Source organism: Tupaia chinensis, unplaced genomic scaffold (assembly GCF_000334495.1).
Source record: "Tupaia chinensis unplaced genomic scaffold, TupChi_1.0 Scaffold000290_1, whole genome shotgun sequence".
Taxonomy (NCBI): Eukaryota; Metazoa; Chordata; class Mammalia; order Scandentia; family Tupaiidae; genus Tupaia; species Tupaia belangeri.
In genome coordinates, this window is record NW_006159775.1 from 5720365 (window position 1) to 5741277 (window position 20913).

At 38.8% G+C, this 20913-nt stretch overlaps 1 protein-coding gene across 1 annotated transcript in view; it reads left to right on the forward strand.

Annotated features, from left to right (window-relative positions):
- Positions 1-4934: 4934 nt before the first annotated feature.
- DSC3 (desmocollin 3) overlaps positions 4935-20913 on the forward strand; it is a 50577-nt gene continuing 34598 nt past the window's right edge. The window contains exons 1-3 of the mRNA XM_027772662.1: positions 4935-5000; positions 16255-16339; positions 19176-19375. The gene's annotated coding sequence lies outside the window, so the exon portion shown is untranslated. The remainder of the gene's footprint in view (positions 5001-16254; positions 16340-19175; positions 19376-20913) is intronic.

A 20913-nucleotide genomic window follows, 5' to 3' on the forward strand; every position in this document is an offset into this window, starting at 1 on the left:
TATGATGTCTCATAAACATCCCATATGTTTCTAGTTGGTGGAAACCTACATCTCATAGGGTGACAGAAGGACTTGGAAATATGGCAGGTTGGGGAAAAAAAAGATTAGTCTTCTAGTAAATAAAATGAATTAATACATAATTATTAATGAATATGCTAATAAATAAATACATGTTGAATTAAATAAATTTACTGCTCATTAAAAAAAAAAAACAAAAAACTGCTTCATCCCTTCAGAGCTAGTTGCCAGGTATCTTGGCTGGGGGAGAGGCCTCTTTCCCAGGCTGATGCAGATGGATAGTCCTAACCTTCTGGGAAAAGAGAAGACTGATGGAGCTGTGAATCAGGGATGACACGAGGGCTGGAAGGCAGCCTACTCACACCTGTAACCTTCATGCTTGAGCAATGCCCTTTGACAGAGTCATAGAATGAGCTCCTGAGCACATGAGAACAAACAAGAGATACTGTGTAGTCTCACCCAGCGCAAGAGACTTCCCCTCTGACACAAACCCTGGTGAAGAGTTATGAGAGAGTCTAAGATGGCAGGAGGCGGGAGCACTAAAAATTCACCAGTAACAGGGCTTTGTTACACAGCTCTTGTTTGGTTGCTGTAAGAAGTTTTCACTCACATAACGGAGTTTTGTTTTTGTGTGGAAATTACCATTCCTTCCAGCCCAGTGAGGTCACCGAGAGCTCCTTCCTCCTTAAAAGAACTGTTTGCAGAAGAGGATATTAGTAAGGGAGCCTGAAGGTTTCAGTGGTGGAAGAGAAACCCAATTATAACAGTTTTTGAATCATTGATTAATAAGAAGAGAATGAAAAGGAAACTTTCCAACCATGACACACCTATCTGGATAGGATTATTGTCACAGTGGGACTTAGACTGGATGATTTGGAGTTTGAGAAGTGTACAGTGCCATGCTTTTAAATAATTGTTGCCAAAGTTATAGTGAAAAGCTACACTCTGTGAATAGAAGTGAACTTTTTCTTTCTTTCTTTCTTTTTTCTTTTCTTTTTTTTTTTTTTTTTGTCATAGGGCACATGCATCCACCAGAAAGAGACAGTGAGAGGGAAAGTGAGAAATTACCTCCCAGGGGGGTGCCATACAGCAATCCTTTCTCCTTCAATCTTCTGGGATTTTGGGCATGCACACACACATACCTAATGTGAGTTTTATTTCAAGCCTCGGGTCTGGGACTTGAACTGCAGTCGGCTATGTGGGAATCCAGTACCTTAACCACCATGCTGCTTGCTGAATTTTCTGGAGGGAATGCCCCTGTTAATCATCCAGGGGACAAGTTAATCCTAGGATGAGAAGTGATGGTGTGAGGAGACCCACCACAGAATAGAGGCAAGAGGATATTTCACTGGGAGGCCAGGGATCATTTTGGCCTAGACTCAGGGTTCTCTTTACTGTGGACAGGATAATTTGGAAGGATTGTAACGAGATCTGGGGAGTGGGTACTTGCCATGGTCAGATAGAAGAGGCAGGGCAGACAGGGATTCTGGGATGGCTCTTGTGTTGAGCAGCAGTGCAGTATTTATAGGTTCCTGGTGCCTTAAACTTGTCCAAGGGTACAAGAGTCTTTGAAAATGAGCAGAAAGTCTCAGCTTCTTTTGGTGGCACTCTGAGAAATTAGCGGAGGGCCTCTGGTCACACTGTGACTATCCTAAATAATATTGCAAAGGTGTTACTGAGAGAACATTCTATGGCAGGTACATTTTGTGTCATATGAAGGGCTATTCAAACTAATCTTTTACTTGGTCTTAATTGAAACTTCTTTTCATAAGTATCTCTTTTCTTGCAATCAAACTTGTTTCAAACAGCATACAGTTAACCTGCAGTATTTCATAAGAGTGTTTGAGAAAACTGACACTGCTCATCACTGTCCATGTAAGCCTCTGGAATGAGCAGGTGTGTTAGACCAGCACCTGCTGGCACTGACCTGTGCAAGGCAGATGGGTTCAGTGGGCCAGCGGTCAGCTCCAGCCTCCTAAGACCAGTTCCTGTTTCCATGGCCAGAAATTCCTCCCAGATATAGAGAACTTCTTAATTATCTTAGGTTTACTTTCTACTGAAAACGCTACCATTCACCTGGATTCCTCAAGGTTTGCTTCCCACTTAATCCTTTATTATTACTATTCATATTCTTCAAGCTAAGGACATAACAAGGAAAAATAATAAATTACTTCCCCATTTTGGCCCATTATCCTTTTTAAAGATTTTATTCTTATTTTGTTAATTATTATTTTTAAACATTCAATTGCTATACATCATTTGGCTTGTAAAGAGAATTTACCCAACATGAAATACACCGAAGAGCAGTTCAGTTGAGAATACTATTCATGCTATCATCCATAGGCAATAAACCAGAATTTCTGTGTCCCATCTATTATCCTTGGAATAGTGACATCCAACTGACATTGCCTTTTGAAGGACAAAGCATTAACACAAGGAAACTTAGGAAAGCTATCTGTTTTATAAAGTCTCATAACCTTTTAAAATTAATTTGATTATAGAAGGTATGTAGCTCTAACTAGATCCCAAATGAAACTCATATTTTAAATAAATGTTCAATAAACTCATTTTAAGCTATCATTCATATAGGAAAAAATAAGTAATTTATTTCCAGATCATATTCTGTTGTTAATTATAACCATCTATAAAGATTCTTTTCCAAATAGTATTGCTTTTTTAATTTTTTAAATGAGAGACTGTTTGTGTGTGCACACAGGAGAGAGAGAGAGAGAAAGAGAGAGAGAGAGAGAGAAGAGGAAGAGAGGCAGAGGGGGAGAGAGGGGGGGGAGAGAGAGAGAGAGAGAGATTATTTTGACAGGCTCTTACCATGTCACGATTCTCCTGCCCTAACTTCCCAGCCAGCTAGAATCACAAGTGCCCCACTTGCAACTGTCACTGTAGAGGGGGCTGGAACTGCACCCTTGGCCTCCCATGCAGCCCCAGCCTTTTCTCAGCGAGTTTTCCAGCTTGTGCCATGGAGGCCGGCACACTGGTTGACTGGGATTGCTTTTTATTAAGATTTCGACTAACATATTCATGATGGACAAGACATACTGTAACAAAACAGGAAATTACAAAATAGTTACTGACACCACATTCAGGCATTATTCAGTATTCATATCATACCTAGAATTTTGGACTAAAAGTCTGAAATATTCCAATTTACTTTCTTACAGTATTTTGGCATAGAGTATTACACATTTTTATTTTATTTTTATATTTTGTAGATACCGAAAATGGGAGCTCAGAACAACTGTCATACAGCCTAAGTAGGTTTAACAGTACCTCTATTATCCAGCACAGCCAAAACAACCAGACAAGAGAGATCTATAGTTTTAGTCACTTGGAGAATAGTGATAATCAGATCATATTCTAGTTAACCTGAAGACAGAGTTGAAATCAGAAAAACTTGGGACACTTAGAATTAAAAAACATTGTGAAGATTTTTATCTTTTATTATTTAAATACTTAATACTTATTTAGTATTTAAAAAAAGCCATAGCCAGGCATTAATGAGTTTATTAATAATGTACAAACTCACCAAATGCGACAGTTCTGTAACAGAAGTTGGTAAACCTTTTCACACATTGAATGGGAGGTTCTCCATCTTCCAGGAAATCCAACTGGTCAGTGTGGTTTGTCACGAGTCTGTCTTTCTAACCTAATTCCCAGCCGCAGTTCTTCCATCCCATCGGCCAATCTGAGTCAGCCCCTTTCTGCTTCCCAAACGTGGGAGGCTCTCTCAAGTCTTCCAGCTGCTTTTCACATGGGGTTCCTATTGCATCTGCCTGGAATCTTTTCCTTCCCTTCTGTTCTCTGCTCCTCAAGCATCTTTGATTCTTCAAAGGTTTCTTCAGTTGAGTTAGATCCTGTGCTCTGAAATCTCAACACCTAATCCCTTCACTTTGATTCTTCAACCTTTACCATGCAAGGACTAAACCGATATTTTACATCTAGGAACAAATGATTTCTTAGAAGACTCATTTAAGCCACAGAACTGTCTGTAAATAAAACTCCCAGTGAAGAGACTTACATTTTGGGCATATACTAATGGCGAGATTAGAATTTTTTCCACTTAGCTTTAATTCCTGGTTTACCAAACGTCAGTCGATTCACGCCACTTCGGCCGTTTATTTCATCATGCCAGTGAAATTTAGAGAGACTATACGCATTCTCTTTTAACCTGGTGGCATTGCCCAGTATTATTCAAGAACTGAAGGGAGGATCCGCTGATCCCATCACAAGCGTATTCCTGGCACCCAGGAGGGCCATGTTGAGGCAGGGATCCCTGCAGGCGAGTTTAGGTTCTGCAGCGGGAATACGCGCAGCGGCGGAGCTGGAGAAGCCGGCAGTCTGGGAGGCTAGAGCCGCGGTGCGGACCGGGCGGGGCAGCAGCGCCGCGGGCCAGACGAGGGGCGTGGGAGAGCGGGTGGAGGGTGGGCCTGGGACCGCTTTCCCGCGTGCGAGCGCCGGCGCAGCCGTCGGGGAGTGGAGGGGCAGGCTCAGGCAGCTCCCCAGCTGCTCAGGCAGTGATAAAACTTGAGAAATAACAAGGAGGGGCCACTCGGCGTCTCCTGGGTCCAATCGGATCTTAGGAGCCGACAAGCCGCCGGGCAGGCAAACCTGACAGAGGCCAAAGGGCCTGGGACCGCTTTCCCGCGTGCGAGCGCCGGCGCAGCCGTCGGGGAGTGGAGGGGCAGGCTCAGGCAGCTCCCCAGCTGCTCAGGCAGTGATAAAACTTGAGAAATAACAAGGAGGGGCCACTCGGCGTCTCCTGGGTCCAATCGGATCTTAGGAGCCGACAAGCCGCCGGGCAGGCAAACCTGACAGAGGCCAAAGCGACCTGAACACAGCGGCAGCGAGAAGGGCTTCTCCGCGCCCCGGGCTCTCGGCGCCGCTCCCCTCGGCATCCCATGGCCGCCGCCGGGTCCCGGAGCTCCCTACGCGGAGCCCTCTGCGGGCAGCAGCTGCTGATCCTCCTGGTGAGCACCGGACCCACCGACCCAGCCAGGATGAGGAAGGGGGCGGGTTCTCCCGGGTCCCTGCGCCGGGGTGCGGTAGGGGACCGCGTGGGCCAAAAGGTGACATCCACGGCTCAGCTCAGTGTTAAGGGGCAAGTAAGAGCCTCAGATTCGGGCCTGGAGAGGTGAAGAGAGCTCGGGGCTCCCTCTTCGTTTGGGACCGCGTTCATTGCTGGAATTCTGAGGCTCGCCAAAGCTTCTCTGCGCTCGGGAGGACGCTGTAGGCGGCTGGGCAGGGGATTGGGATTTGCACTCCTCCCCTTGCGGCCACCGGGCCCCTTCGGGTGGGGAGAGAGGAAGCGTGTTTGTCGGTCAGTTATGTAGGATCCCTACGCCAGCAAACACAGACGTGAGCTGCACCAGTCCAAGTCCCAGACGACGTCGGACGGGAACGTTACCTAGTGGAGCGGTCTTAGCCGTGCGCGTCCCTGGGTTCCGCGTGGGGTTGCGTCCGAGAACAGGTTTCTCCGCTTTATCTGCAGTAAAGGTTGCTCGGGAGCTCCCCTAGGCGGGGGCTGGCGGGGGCGAAGTGTGCCTGAGGCGCTAAGGCGTGGGATGGCCCGGCAGGGCTGAGGCTGGTGGTGTGGTGGTGAAAAGGGATTGGGGAGGTGGGGGCTCCGGGGGCGGGGGGTGGCTTGGAGAACGCACAGGCTGGGTGGTACTGAATCCCGCTCTGGGGAGACGTGCATGGGTCCAGAGGCCATCAGGGTCCCCTGTGTCCCGGAAACTTGCCACCAGAGACCAGATCGGTCTGAAATTAACGACGGTTCTCCAAGAACTCGGGGGACTCTACGTGAAATGTTGGGAGTCAGCAGCGAGCGTACTCGCGGGGTTCAGAAGTGAACAGAGTTGCGCCTGGACGTGCGGGAGGAGGCGGTGGATCCTCAAGTGGCGGAATCTAGGGCCAGGCGTAGGTTGATGAGGACGAGAGGTCGGTGCCTGGCTCAGGTAGCTGCTACGCGGATTCTGGCGGCGTCACGCTTTGTTCTTTCTTCTAAATCAGCAAGTTACGACAAATACTGGATCGGATTAGTAGTTATGATCTAAGACATCTTTATAGGTGAGGAACTGCACACATAAGCGCGTCGACCTGCCAGGCAACTGCTCCAACAGAAATGACTATAAATGGGAACTCCTGGCAAAATGGGTTCTTTGGTGTTATGTTAGAAGGCGTTCCCTGCCTTTATGTTTAAAAGTCTGAATATTGGTGCATCGTGTTTTCCTCGCGAAGTGACTAGGGAGCCTGAGAAGTAACTGCAGGTACAGTGTTCCCAAGAGGCTCAAGGGGAGGGTGGGGACAGCAGGGAGCTGTCCCCACTGCAGGGCTGGGAGGTGTTGGGGTGTGGTAAGGCTGGAAGGTGCTTGTAAAAATGAAATAGAGATCTTATGTCTGTCTGTGTGTCTCTCAAGGTGAGAGTCTGATTTTTATACCAAAGAGGAAATGATTTTTTTTCTCATATTGGGTTTGTCTATATTATATAAATAAATAAATATATAAATGGTTAGTCTACAGTTATATATATATATTATTTTTTTGGTTCTCTCACATTTGTTATGGAGGGAGGAAAGTACCAAGCTGCACTGATCTGTAATTAAGGAACATTCTGTATAATTTATGACACATTTCTATACTTGCAAAATACAGTTATATATATATATTATTTTTTTGGTTCTCTCACATTTGTTATGGAGGGAGGAAAGTACCAAGCTGCACTGATCTGTAATTAAGGAACATTCTGTATAATTTATGACACATTTCTATACTTGCAAAAATTATATCATTTTATGGATATAAGAGAAAAATGCCTTTTTATAAAACTCCAATTTCTGAAAAAAAAATGAAACAGAGACAGCGTCAGCTCTGGTCTAAGACATACTTGCTTAGTATTATTTTTTAAAAAGAAATTTAAAGAATCTAGAATAAAAAGTTTACTTATAGATTTGAATACTGAAGAGCGGACACAGATTGGCCCTTTCCTTGACAGGCAATTCTCAGTTAACAAACACCTTGGATTTCCATTCAGATGGGTACATTAAATCTCTGGCAACGATTTCATGGCAGTATTTCCTTTTCACTCACAGGACTCTTGACACTTCAGTACAGCATGAATCTAATTATATAGCATTTTAAAAAATAGTTTCATTTTAAAAGGACTTTATTGGAACTCTCGAAAACAATTTCTGTCTGAAGGAGGATCCTGTTTAAACCAAATCTTTAACACAAATAGGAGAATTTGTACATGAGACTCTTCTCACTGGGAGGATCCAGAGTTTGAGAAATCTGAAGTTGCTCTTTTCTCTTACTTTCCCACCCCACTCCCCAACTACACTCTAAACTATTTCCAATACAGTTTATAAGCGATACTAAGATAAACACACACACACACACACACACATCCAGAGAAAAAGAACAGAAGGAAAGGAGAGAGGGGAGAGGGTAGGAGAGTAGACTGGAAGGGAAAACTGGAGAAAAACTCTATCGGGTGATAATCAGTGTTAAAAATTTGAAGCGTCAAAGTGGCTTTTCCTCTTAATGTAACAAAAATTCTTAGATGTGACAAAATCTAATTTATCTTAGTCCATTTGTCTCTTGCCCTTACTTAATGAGATCCTTTGAAATCTGTGTTTCACACTGTTCTTCATATCCACCTTGGGGGTTATGCTATTTATTATATCATGGTATTTTAAAAAGTGCATAGAAAATGGAATTAAAGTATGAGTTTATTTCGATGGAAAAAATTTTAAATCCGTGCATAGGTTTTTTTCAGAATATGCTTTTTCTCTAAAGGTTTTGAAGAGCCCTCAAACTATATAAACGGTATGTACTAAGACACAGTTAATCTATCATTTTGCTAAAATGACTTGTCTTCCAAAAGAACGAAAATAATGAACACCTTGAATAAAGCCTCTCAAATCTGTACTTTGTCCCTTGGATTATATGAATTTTACTCACAGCCTAGTTTGACGAATGTACACTCTATCTTTCTACGTTTTACAGAATTAATTACTGAGAATAATGTGACTCCTGGAATGGAAAAACATTTTTTTGTTGTTGATAAAATGTGACATCACTGACTTTTTAAAATAAAGGGAATATAATAGTTTCTATTGACTTTTACATTAGTGAAAATAAAGTTTAAGGCAAATAAATGAAGCGCATGAGAAGTAGTTAATTTTTAAATTGCAGTATTGAGAAAGTTCAAGTTTTAGTACATATTTAAATTGATATACTATCAGCTGCCTTTTTGAAGGAGATTATTGAGGTTCATTTTGAGATCCAGGTAGATTCAGAAGCCCTTTCTGAGTAACTAAATAAGTGTAAGCCTATGCACATTTTTTGATTCTGTAGTAATCTCCATGGCAGTTCTCTGCCATATATGGTATCTGTGGGTAATCATACATTCCATTTACCGGAATTCCTGTCTTAACAATGAGTTTCTCGAGGGGAAATTTATTACGATTGCCTAAGTACTGAGACTACAGAGAGATAAATCTGACAATTTACTTCTGAGGGGGTAAGAATTTGAAAGGTACTATTTCCATTTTGCAGAAGATACATGTCCACAGGACAAATGCAGAGTTTAAAATGCTGTAATTAGTGTGCTCAGTCAGAAGATTACCTTTATATCTTCTACCATCTATACGTTTCCATTTTTTAACATTTTCCTCTAATGAAGCAGGATGTCATTTTAGAAAGACAACTATATATTCCATTCATTAGCATGAACAATACAAAAGTGAAAGAATTGCAGCTTTTTAAAAAATACTAATTTGTTTTTAAAATATTATTTATTTCTTCTATGAACAGGACACACACACACACACACACACACACACACACACAGAGAGAGAGAGAGAGAGAGAGAGAGAGAGAGATAACATCTCCAATGGGGTCTTGACACCACAACTCACTCCCAGGCATCAGCCAGCTCATTATAATGGGTATCTGGTGTGCTCAGAGAAGTCTCAGGACTTGAAGTATGAACCTTCGTATTTGGAATTGCCTGGCAGCGTGTCATATTTTTCTGCAGTACCACCATCCTGTAGATAAAATTTTATCCGCCCTGTAGATAAGATTCTTATTCTCTCTTTGACATTAGATTTTATATTTTTAATCAGGACTTAATTATTTGTCTGGAAACTTTTCAATCACATGATTAATAAAATTTGTCTATTACTATAAAATGGACAAAACAATTTATTTTTGCTGGATTTCTGGGAAATACTTTGTATTATCTTTCTTTAAAATATAATTTGTTGTATTTTAATTTAAAGTGACTTGTAACTAGATTTTATACATCAGATATTTAAAGTTTTCCTGGAGGGTTTTCCATTAAAAGGAATTTTTTTCTTTTCTTTTCTTTTTTTTTTTTTTTTGAGAGGTTTTTGCTATAGGGCGCATGCACTCTGCAGACAGCCAGAGAGAGATAGAGAGACGGAAAGCGAGAAATCACCCCCCAGGGGGGATAGCCATGCTGCAATCCCTTCTCCTCCAGTCTCCTCTCGGGATCTTGGGCATGCACGCACACGCGCCCGGTGTGAGTTTTAAGCCGCCGGGTCCGGGACGCGAACCGCTTTTGACTACATGGAAGTCCAGCGACATAGCCATTACGCTAACTGCTGGTCCCAAAAGGAATTTTTTTTTAAAAAACTCAAATCATCAATTATAATTCATCAAGTTCTTAAAAATAAAGTATTTTGTATGTTGCAATTTTGCATTTGGGGCATTCTTTTATACAGAAGTTATTTTAAAAATAACCTTTAAAATTAATTAGTTCATTTTGTTACTATGACATGACTTCAAAAAGTTCATGGAAAATACTATGAAAAGATTGTGCATGGATTTCAAAGTATTTGCACCAAAGTGAACTCCCACTCTCGTTCTATTTTCCCCCTTGTATAATAATGCCTTTCCTTTTATTACTTTATTTTATTTTTAATAATCTATTTAACCAAACAAAATATAGTACCAATTTACTTTATAGTTTCAAGAAGCACAAAATCACTGAAATCTGTACATGAATATTGTCTATTCCAAAAATTACATTTAGAAACTCACTGATTAATGCACAAATTAATTAGTGATTACTTGAATTTTGGAGGCTGAGACGGGGCAAGAAATGCTTCTGGAAGAGGGACTTCAATTTACAGGGACTTTGAAAATATTCATGTTATTCTATTTCTTAACCTTGAAGATGAGCACACTTATGCTCATTTTAGTAATTAAAACATGTACTTGGGAACTTCAAAAGTTCATAGAAAATGGAATGAAAGTATGAGTTTATTTTTCTGCAAAAAAATTAAAATCTATGCATAGTTTTTTCATAATGCACATTTTCTATAAAGTTGCTATATATGTTTTTAAAATCTATATTTTGCAAAGAAAATTTTAAAAAGCAATAAGAGAGAAATGACTAAAACTCTGAAACTTCTTTGAAAGTATAGACAATCCCTGCTATGATTGAGCAAGTAAAAAGTAGACAACTCACAGATGAAGCAATAGTATGAATAAAAGGAGGCACAGTTACAGGGAGGACAGATGTTTAAAAAGATAATATTAGTAGATTATTTTAATTAATTTGAAAACACAGAGGAAATAGTCAATTTTTTCCAAAATATGAATTACCAAATGACTTGAGGAAGTATACAAAATCTAAATAGATCATATTCATTAAGGGACTTAAAATCCACATATCTCCACACACACACTCTTACACATCTACCAGGCCCAGATCTGCAATAGGTGAGTTCTCTGAAAATTAAATAGAACAGATCTCCTTTAAATTATATAAATACTGCTTCAAGGAGAAGAAAAACATGGAATTCTTCACTCACTTTATGAGGATTGTATGCAGATGAATAATAATAGCCTGATCTCAGTTATGGATATATATGTGAAATACTGACATAAACAGCAGCAAATCTACCCAGTGATATACTTTTTTTATTTTTGGAGAGATTTTCGCTATAGGGCGCGTGCACTCGCCAGACAGACAGAGAGAGAAGAGAGACAGAAAGCAAGAAATCACCCCCCAGGGGGGATGGTCACGCCGCAATCCCTTCTCCTCCATTCTCCTCTCGGGATCTTGGGCATGCACGCACACGCACCTGGCGTGAGTTTTAAGCCACCGGGTCTGGGACACGAACCACGGTTGACTACGTGGGAGTCCAGCGACATAGCCATTACGCTAACTGCTGGTTCCCCCCAATGATATACTTTAAAAACCATTATGTCTATATAAGGTTTATCCCAGGAAAGAAAAGATGGTTTAACATTAGAAAGTTTATGATTATATTGTAACATAGAAATACATTAAGAGAAAAACTGTGGTCTTTTCTAGATAAGTGGAAAACATGATATATTGTTTTAGAAAAATTCTTCGCAAATTAGGAATATAGGGAAAGGATTTTCTAAATATAACAAATGTTACATATTTAGAATGACCTTTCTAAATACATAAAAAGATGAATGAATGAATTAAAAAAGATTCATAACTAATGGTGAAATGGTAAAAGCATTCCACAATGTTTATCTTTAGCATTCTACTGGAGGTCCTAATACATATATAAGATAAAAGCTATAATAGTAATAATGAATGAGATTCAGAATTAAGAATTTATTTATTTATTTGGAGAGAGAGAGCAAGAAAGTGAGACAGCAAGGCATCAGGTCTGGGACTTCAACCAGAAAATTCAAATTTCTGTTTTGTCAGCGATAGGATTAGCTACATGTAAGGTCCAACGCTGCTGACAGACTACTAGAACTAACGAACGTTATCAAGGTTCTTGGATAGAAGAATAATATTTAAAAATGATTTCTATAGACTGTCAGTACACAATTAGAAACTATGTTAGGGAGAATCCTGTTTACTACACTAATAAATCATTAGTATATCTAAAATAAATTTAACAAAATATGTGTGAAAGACCTTAAGCCAAAGCTTGACCAAAATTATAAAGCTTTACTGAAAGGCAGAATACAAATTGTAAATAAGTAAAGAAAATGAATCATATTCATGAATGGAAGGGCTCAATAGTCCTAACAAGCCCAATTCTTAAATTACTGTGTAAATGAAAGGAAATATCATCAATTATTTTTTGCGAGGTTTTGGCTATAGGGTGTATGTGCTTGCCAGAAAGACAGAGAGAGACAGAGAGACAGAAAGGGAGAAATCACCCCGTCAAGCGGGATGGCCATGTTGCGATCCCTTCTCCTCCATTTTCCTCTTGGGATCTTGGGCACGATGTACACATGCCCAGCATGAGTTTAAGCCAATAGGTCTGGCACTTGAACCGCAGTCAACTACATGGAAATCCAGCAACATAGCCATTATGCCAATTGCCGGTCCCGAAATATCATCAAAATTTTATGGAACTTGGTCAGCTCTATGTAAAATATTTTGGGACCAGCAGTTAGCGTAATGGCTATGTCGCTGGACTTCCATGTAGTCTACTGCGGTTTGCGTCCCGGACCTGGTGGCTTAAAACTCATGCCAGGCGCGTGTGCATTGTGCCCAAGATCCCAAGAGGAGAATGGAGGAGAAGGGATTGCGGCGTGGCCATCCCCCCTGGGGGGTTATTTCTCGCTTTCTGTCTCTCTCTCTCTGTCTGTCTGGTGAGCGCATGCACCCTTATAGCAAAAACCTCTCAAAAAAAAAAAAAAAAAAGAACTGATAGTTAAGAAGACTAAAGATACTTTAAGGGACGGTGATAAGAATTGGGGTTACCATACCGAATACTAAGATTTTTTATGGAGGCATATTGGTTAAAATGATATAATATTCTTGTAGAGATGAACACATGCATTGGTAAAATATTGCAGAGAGCCCAGAAACAGATTCTGTATTTCTGGAGTCTGTTAATTATCAGTTAAGAAAGGAAGAGTTATATGGTAGCTCTGGATCAATTGGCTATCTATATGGGAAAATATAAGATTAGAAAACTACAGTAAAATATACATAAAATACATTCCAGATGGGTAAAAGATTTTAAAGTTAGAAGTAACTTTACAGTTTTTAGAAGAAAACATAACATATTTTCTTTTCTATAACAAGATAGGGCAAGATTTCTTAAATAACACAAAAAAGCCTATTTTAGAAGAAATAACTGGGACCAGCAGGTGGCATAATGGGTTCATCGCTGGACTCCCATGTAGTTGACTATGATTTGAGTCCTGGACATGGCATCTTAAAACTCACACTGGGTGTGTATGTGTGCGTGCCCACACATACACATGCCCTATACATAAATCTCTCTCTTAAAAAAAAGAAAAAATAAATAACTAATGAAATTGACTACTTTTTAAACATGAAGTGAATAATATATTGACTACTTTAAAAAGAAAACATTCTGTTTATCAAAAAAAAGGTGTCACAAAAAGAGTGAAAAAGCAAATTACATCACATAAACCTACAGGTATAAAATAAAAAGAGGCAAATTAATAGGGAAGTGATTAGAGGAAACTAATAGACAATTTGGAGAGGATAAGTGACAAATAAACATAAAAGATTATGGCTAATATCTGTAGAAATGACAAAAATACAAATTAAAACAGTAGCCATTAAGCTGGTAAACATTTTTAAAGTCTTAAAATTAATTGTAATAGAGGATATGAGAAATAGATTTAATACTCTGGAGGCATTAATATTCGTTGATATTAGTACTTTGGAGAGCAACTTGGCAATAATGAAACTGAAGATGTTTATATATAGCATAGCAATCTCTACTGCATGTATATATCCTAATGCCTTGTACTTTTAAGGCTGCTCACTGCAGGATCATTTGTAATAGAGCAAAAACAGAAAACTGTATGACTGACCATGAATAGGAGAATGATCAAAGTAAACTGTGGAATATTCATGGAAAAATCTCAAATGTTTAGTAAGAACACAAATTGCAAAATGATGCATATAAACACCACCAAGCTCAATCATAAATAAAGAAAATAAACTAGCAAGTAAAAAGTACCATTTACAGGCACTTTCCATTTCTATCCCACCCCTCAACAACCACTACTTTACTCTGTCTTTACACATTTGTCTTTTGGGACATTTAATATAAATAAAATCATACAATATGTACACATTGTGTCTGTTTTCTCTTCCCCAAACATTGTTTTGTTTTGTTTTGTTTTTAGGTTTGGCCATGTTGTAGCAATTATTGCTACTTTGTTCCTTTTAATACTGGTTATATCTCATTTCATTGATCAGTTCACCAATTGATGAACATGTAGATTGCCTCCACTTTTTAACTATTGTGAAAAATGCACTCTGAATATGCATGTATAAGTTTTCATGTGGACATTTTTGTTTTCTTTTTAGGGAGTGCAGTATTGCTGGGTTATATGTTAAGTTTATGTTTTACTTTTTGAGAAACTACTAAACTGTTTTCCTAGCATCTAAGCCATTTTAAATCTCCACCAAAAATGCATAAGGGTTCAATTTTTTTCACATTCTTATCATCAACTTACTATCTCTGTCTTATTTATTTTAGCATCAACTTACTGTCTCTGTCTTGTTTATTTTAGCTGTGTTAGCTATTCTATCTTGTATCTCATTGTGACTCAGATTTGCATTTCTGTAATATCTAATGATGTTGAACATTTTTATCTTTTTGTCACTTGTATATCTTCTTTGCATAATGTCTATTCAAATCCGTTCCCCTTTTGGAGGGCATATTTATCTTTTGATTATTGAGTTATAAGAAGTCTTTAAGAATTTTGGATACAAGTTCTTCATTTTCATATGACTCAAAAATATTTTGTCATGTTCTGTGGGTTATATTTTTACTTTATAGTGTTTCTGAAGAGCAAACCTTTTTAATTTTAAATAAACCTCATTTATAATTTTTTAATCATTTGCATTTTCAAGTTAAAGAACAAATAATTTAACTCAAGATGTGAAGAGTTGCTATTTATTTTTAGCTTTTATTTGTAGGTCTGTGATCCATCTTGAGTTTGTTTGTTTGCTCATTTTTAGCTTTTCCCATAGGGTACATATGGTTACTGAGAAGAGAGAACAAGAGAGAGAAAGAGAGAAAGAAAATGAGAAATCACCCCTCAAAGGGGATGGCCATGCCACAATCCCTTTCTCTAACATTCTTCTCTTGGGATTTTGGGAAGGCACACACACTTACTCAGCATATTTTCCAAGCTACTGGGTCCAGGATTTGAACCATGCACTCAGCTATGTGGGATCTGGCTGCCTTCACCACCATACCACCTGACTGACCTGAGTATTTTTGTGCATAATATGAAATTAGGGGTCCATATTTACTTTTTTTCACACCCAGAACATCCATTGTAATAGTCCCAGAAACCATTTGTTGAAAGATATTATTTCCCCTTGAACTTTCTGGAAGCTAACTATAAATATAAGGACTTATTTCTGGAATTTCAGTTCTATTTTATTCATCTATATATTTATACTTATGCCAATATTCAATCTGTCTTAATTATTGTAGCTTTGTAGTTATTTTTGAAATTGAGAAATATAAGTACTGCAACTTTGTTCTTTCTCAAGTTTATTTGGGTACATTTCCTTTTCATAGGATTGTCAATTTGTAAAAAAAAAAAAAGTTAGCTGAGATTTTGGAATTGCATTGTATTGAACCCAAAGATGAATTCGGGGAATATGTACACTTATTTCATTGTATTCAGTATACAAGTCTTGCAATATTTACACTAAATTAATTTCAAATATTTTTTTCTTCTTAATACTATTAAGAATGGAATTGTTTGCTTAATTTTGTTTTCACTGCTAGAGTATGAATGCCATTGATTTTTGTATATTGATCTCATATGAACATACTAACCTTATTTATTAGTTTTGATATATTTTCAGTGGATTCTTCAAGATTTCCTATACATAAGATTATGTTTTCTGTATATAGAGACTATTTTACTTCTTCCTTATCAATCTGTAACCCATTAATTTTCTTGTGTAATTGCTCTGGCTAGAAGATCCTGTACAAAGAGAAGACCTCATTATCTTATTATGATGTTGGGAGAAAGTATTGTTATTTTTTTTTTCATTAAGCATGATGTTGGTAAAATTTTTTCAAAGATTTCCTTTATCATATTAAGCTATTTCCCACCTATACCCAGTTTGTGGAGGGTTTTTATTATGAGTGTTGAATTTAATCAATTGCTTGTTCTGCTTCTATTGAAATAATTATGTATTTTTTGACTGTATTAATGTGACCTTTTTTATTCTAGACTTTGAGTTTTGCTTGTGAAGCCTGCAGAAAGGTTATATTTAATGTACCTTCTAAACTAGAGGCAGACAAAGTGGTTGGCAGAGGTGAGAAATTTCAAAAAAATCTTTTAAAAACAGAAATTTAATTTACCTTGCCTGAAAAGTTCATGATATACCATCTTTGCCTTGGGAATTAACCTGAATCTATTTATAAGTAGAAACAATTTAAAATAATTTAAACATGTTTTTTGCTCTTTGTAACTCCACTGAATTCTGTAGTTCACTCTAGTGTAAATATTCTAATGTATATTCTTTTTTATTGGAAATGTTTTTGCTATAGGGCACGTACGCTGGCCAGAAAGACAGAGACAGAGAGATAGAAAGTGAGAAGAGAAATCACCACCCAGGGGGGATGGCCAGGTCATAACCCCTTCTCCTCCATTCTCCTCTCGGGATCTTGGGCATGCACACACATGCACCCGGCGTAAGTTTAAGCCACCTGGTCCGGGACTTGAACCGCAGTTGGCTACATGGGAGTTCAGCGACATAGCCATTACGCTAACTGCTGGTCCCTTTAATGCATATTCTTATAGTTATTTATGTTTTAGCAGTTTAATAATTATAAAAATATTTAATCATAAAATAGCACTTCATTACAAGATTATTTTTTAAAAATAATTTTATTTTATTTATTATTATTATTTTAATTTGCTACATGGGCAAGGCTCACCAGATGCACACACACACACACACAGAGACAGAGAGAGAGAGAGAGAGCCATCAGGTTCAGGACTCGAACTGCAGTTGGCCATGTGGGAGTCCAGGGCCTTAACCACCATGATACCTGCTGGCTCCTCATTAACTAAGAGTCTAAGCATTAGAGGAATATAGATAAGGATTTAGGAGAAAGAGAGCAGAATTTTTATCAGTGCTTTAGTTGCATTTAGGAACATAACATTCCATTCAAAGCTGAACTTAGCGTTATGAACCTGAGCACTGAGACACCGGGGAACCTCCAACTTCCCCTACAGCTGGAAAGCTGTGCACATGTGGGCTTTCTATGCAGGCACATGGAAGGGGATATCAGAGGAAGCATTATTATTATTTTTTTAAAATCTTGTTCCAGAGATTTGAAATTTACTTTTTCAATAATAATCTCAGTTCTGTTTAAAGTGCATTTCATTTTATTAAGCAAATGTCACATTTCTTCCTATTGGGAGGAAGAAAGTTTGTAAGAAGTCAGGAGTATTCTTTCAGAGGACTAGACCAGAAGTTATCATTCTGATAAAAATGTGAATATGAGAGAAATATATCATCATTTCTAAAGTGGTTCACTTCTTTTTGGCTAAATGCTTCTATCTGGGTCATATTTGTTTTAAAGTAAAAATACTGTACAGGTGTAGCATATGAATCCTTTGAAAGGCAATTACTTAAATGGACATTAATTTATCAGTTTGGTTTCCATTAAGGCAGACAACAGAAGAATGGAATAAAAGACAGGAGCATTTTGGTACTTGTTTTTTATTACCTTTTACTAGAAGGCAAAATTTCCTGACAGGGAAGACCATTTTTCTGTCTTAGTGGGGTAGAAAGCTGAGATAACATGAAGAATCATGAGTTTAAGGGAGAAGATATAGGAAACATATCCATGGGAGCAATTCAAAGACTGATGTTTCTTACTTGGCGTTTGCCCTAGCTCATAGAGTCCACTGATCTTTGGGTTCATGTGTGTAAGTTCTGGCTGAAAATAGGAATATCTTAAAAGATTCAAACTTAATTGTTAAGGAAAATTTTCTTCTTGTTAATTGCAGGAGTGTGAGAGGGCATGTAGTTCAGCTTTGTCATGATTGTAATATGCACACCTCTTTAATCTGAAGATCATTCTCACAAACCTATTGGATGTGTATAAAGACTTAAATATACAATCAAGAATTATTGGGACCAGCAGTTAGTGTAATGGCTATGTCGCTGGACTCCCACGTAGTCGACCGTGGTTTGAGTCCTGGACCTGGAGGCTTAAACTCACGCTGGGCACGTGTGCATGCGTGCCCAAGATCCCAAGAGGAGCATGGAGGAAAAGGGATTGCGGGATGGCCATCGCCCCTGGGGCGTGATTTCTCACTTTCTGTCTCTCTGTCTCTCTCTGGTGAGTGCACCATGCCCTATGGCAAAAAAAAAAAGAATTATTACTATTATTTCAAAGTTTATTTCTTTATTTTCCCCAAGAGCTAGAGGCAGGAAAGGGGGGGGGGAAAGAGAGAGAGAGACCCAACAGGTTTTTCATGCCACAATCCATTCCCATCTTCAGTCAGTCAGAACTATGGTCACTCATGCATATATCCAGTATGCAAAGGGAGGCCTTGGTTGCAAAGCTAAGACCTTCCATGTGGGTTCAGCATCTTAGAGTGTTGTGTTACCACTGAGCCACTGGCAAGCCCAAGAATTTATTTTTTTAACTGAAAGAAAATTATCATTTTTGAATAATGTAAAAATACAAGCTAAGATGCTTGGTAAATGCAGTGATGGATTTCTTTCATTCATTCCACTTCATGAATTTTTTTTTTTTTTTTTTGCAGAGGTTTTTGCTATAGGGCGCGTGCACTCGCCAGACAGAAAGAGAGCGTCAGAGAGACAGAAAGCGAGAAATCACCCCCCAGAGGGGATGGTCATGCCGCAATCCCTTCTCCTCCAATCTCCTCTTGGGATCTTGGGTACACACACACATGCGCCCAGCATGAGTTTTAAGCCACCGGGTCTGGGATGCGAACTGCGGTCGACTTCGTGGGAGTCCAGCGACATAGCCATTACGCTAACTGCTGGTTCCCATTCTACTTCATGGTTTTGAGGAAGATTATTTGTTAACAGCTTTGTGTGTGTATACGAGTGTGTGTGTATGTGTGTGTGCAATTCTACGTTATAATTTGGAAATTTTTACTTGCAGTTAATTTGAAAGAGTGCCTCAGGTCTGCAGACCTCATCCAGTCAAGTGATCCTGATTTCAGAGTTCTAGGTGATGGGTTAGTATACACTACCCATGCTGTTGTGTTTTCTGAGGAGAAAAGGACCTTCATCATATCGCTTTCTGACACGAAGAAGCAGACTCAGAAAGAGATTAATGTGCTCCTGGAACATCAGAAGAAGGTATTCAAAGTACATTGAATATTTGAAGGCATGATTCTTTTATTTTTGGAGAAGCTTTTGCTATAGGGCGAGTGTACTTGCCAGAAAGACAGAGAGAGACCGAGAGACAGAAAGCGAGAAATCACCCCTCAGGAAGGGATGGCTACACTGCTATTCCTTCTCCTCCATTTTCCTCTCAGGATCTTAGGCATGCACGCACATACACCTGGCATGAGTTTAAGTCACTGGGTTCAGGACTTGAACTGCGGTCGACTACATGGGAGTCCAGCAACATAGCCATTACACCAACTCTTGCTTCCAAGGCATGTTTTTCTTGTCATTGAACTAGTCTCATTAAAAACTGCACAAAAGACCAAAGTATAAACAGGATCTTTCTTTTTCATTCCTTTCCCCTCCCTTCCCTTCTCCTCATTCTCTCTTCCTCTTCCCAGCCCCCCATTTGTTTCTCTATTTGTTAACCCTGGTTAAAATCTGGTTTTACTTTGTTAATTATAAATGATACCTTCACTATGAAGGTTTCTCCCACCTCTAAATTTTAACTAATGACTTTTGTGTGCCAGTGTCAGAATGGTTACCTCTTTATTACAACATTCAGAATTTTTTGTCAGTGCAAACATCAAAGAAGAATCTCACTATGAAAGTAGTGACCAAAAAAGTACAAAAGTAGTGGTGAAAGATTTAGACTGGATCACGCTTAATCTATAATAGCTATGTTAATGACAAAGCTAATTTAAATGCTCATTTAGCACTTTATCACATGTTTAATGGAATTATTTATTAAGTAATTCTCACTAAGTAAAGCATCTCCCTGGCTATATCATGAAATGAGATAGACAAGGCTAAAAGTCCACTAGTGGGGACAATCAGTGGTGCGGTGGTAAAATACAATGCTGTGAGTGGCTGACCCACAGAGAAGGTTCTGGGCTCACATCCAGAGACCTCCCTGAGGATGCCAGGTGCACTTTGGCCCACAATCTGAGACTAACTAAAACTGAGGTGGGTCATGGCCAGAAGACTCTGTTGGAGTGCTGTCTCTCTGTCTCTGTTTCTCTGTCTGTCTCCGTATTACTCACAGAAGAAACAAATTAACTAGAAAGAAGTCCATTATAACTTTTTCCGATTTTAGAGGTGTTCTCCAGTCTGCACTGTCTGAGATTATAGTCCCGTACTAATGGCTTCTAAAACACATGGCATGTGGCTAATGTGACCGAAAGATAGAACTTTTTATTTTGTTTAATTCTAGTTAATGTAAATGTAAATAATCACATGGCTGCTGGTGGTTATGACTACTATATTGAACAGTACAAATAGAGTGCTAAGGTAGTAAAAAATAAGCATTTCCGATTCTCCTGATAGTATGAGATTTTAACAGCAAGAACAAGGAAGTACTGTTTAGAGATTGTTACAGAGAACATGTGTTCTCTATCTTTATTTGGGACAGAGCAAGAGAACTAAGGGTATAGTAATGATTTTCCTAACCTGAAAGTATGGTCAGTGTTAGATATACAACAGGAAATTCCTTCATTTATGAAACGTTG